Consider the following 2,007-nt stretch of genomic DNA (forward strand, 5'->3'; position numbering starts at 1 on the left):
TGATATTACTCAGTGTCATCATTTTTCGTTGCAATTAGATGAGTCAACAGATACGGCCGGTCATGCGCAAGTAATAGTTTTCGTTCGTTTTTCGTTACCGAATATGTCTATTGTAGAAGAAATGCTGACACTTTTTCCGATTAAAAAACACGCGTCGGGAGAAGAAATTTACAAAGCGTTCAAAGATGAACTCATTCTGGCGAAATTACCTTTACAAAAATTAGTTTCGATTGCAACCGACGGGGCTGCAAATATGACCGGAAAATTGAAAGGTTTTCTCACTCGGTGCGGTAATGACCCAGATTTCCCACTGTTTAAATCAATTCATTGCATGTTACATAGATTAGCTCTTTGCATGAAAAAAATTTCTATCGACGAGGTTTTGAATTTAGTGGTCAAAATTGTGAACTCAATTCTGGCGAAACCGCTGGCCAAGCGACTTTATGAAGAATTTAAAAAAGTAAATGAATTAGATGCGCGAAATTTAGTTTATTATACCGAAGTTAGGTGGTTGAGTAAAGGAGTGATGCTTGAACGATTTTTTGAGAATTTACCGGGAATTATTAGTTTTGTTAAAGAAGAATTCGATCGCGAGTATGAAGAATTGAACAATTTCGAGTGACTCACACAATTAGCTTATCTTGTTGATTTGACTAAACTTGTTAATAATATTAATCTCCGAATGCAGGGCAATGAAAAATTTTTGTGGGATCACGTGCAGGCAGTAACAGCCTTAAGAACGTTAATCAAAAGAATTCAGGGCAATTTTAATAAAAATTCAGTTCCGTCCATGTTCACCGCGTTAGAATCAATAGTAAAAAGATCCGGCAACACATCGTTTAATGGCCAGCCTTTCGCGGAATTGACGCAGCAATTATATGAAGATTTAAATAAACGGTTCCCTGATATGGACGATTTGCAGTACTTGTGCCAGTTTTTCCAGGCTCCTGAAGCGTGTATGTACGATCTTGAACGTTTAGAAAGCACAATTGTTAATTTTACTTGCGTCAACGGGGTACTGCTTTCAGCTGAAATGGAAAAATTCATTACTTTTGATTTACCTTCCTGCAGTTCGGATGAATTGTGGAAGATAATTATCGACAATAATGATTTTCTACACCTCACGGAAGCGTACAAACGAACGCGTGTTGTTTTCGGAACAACTTATCTTTGTGAATCCGGTTTTTCACATATGAATCGAATTAAAACCTCCGGTAGGTCGGCATTAGGCGATGAGAACCTCAGAGAAGCTATGCTTGTGAGTCTCAGTAATTACAAACCTCATTTCAAAAAAATTGTAGAGTCCATGCAAGTTCAACGATCGCATTAGAGTTTTATGATTAGACAGTTTTTATTGTGACTTCGTCGATAGATATTTTGCCTTATATTGAATTTGACAATTCATAACAGCATCGCATTAATGGGAGATTCTCCACGAATCTGGCATTTGTACGATTGTTGATATGGAACTATTGTAAATATATTAGTAATAAGAATGATTTAGGCTTAAATTTTTCCCTATTTCCTTCACCTTCCATTCCTTCCCATTACCCATGATGGAAGACGTCTACCACCTTCCCGCGGTTTCCATTGAGCAACATTCCATAATGTTGGCCAAGAGTAGACACTTGATTAAAAAATATATTTTTTTTTTGTATATCAAATGTGTAATTTTTTTCAACAATTTCCTAGTCCCACGTTCTAGCATTTCATCGAAATCACAAGGCATACGGTATGGCTCACCAGAGAAATAATGAGAAAATTTTCAGTAGTAATACCCCAAAACCATGAAAATTATCGGATATTTCCCGAGAGTTTCGTTTCGTCGCGCTTCGCGCTCAGGATTTTTAACCTGCGAAACTTATCCTTCTCGTTGCTACACAACGAAACTCTCGGGAAATATCCGATTAATTTTCAAGATCGAGGGGGACTTGGCTGGATTTTTTTTTCATTCCAATTTCAAGCAATTAAATGTGTGGCATTTCATATGGTAACAGTAAAACGATT

Source organism: Fopius arisanus, unplaced genomic scaffold (genome assembly GCF_000806365.1).
Source record: "Fopius arisanus strain USDA-PBARC FA_bdor unplaced genomic scaffold, ASM80636v1 scaffold00161, whole genome shotgun sequence".
Taxonomy (NCBI): Eukaryota; Metazoa; Arthropoda; class Insecta; order Hymenoptera; family Braconidae; genus Fopius; species Fopius arisanus.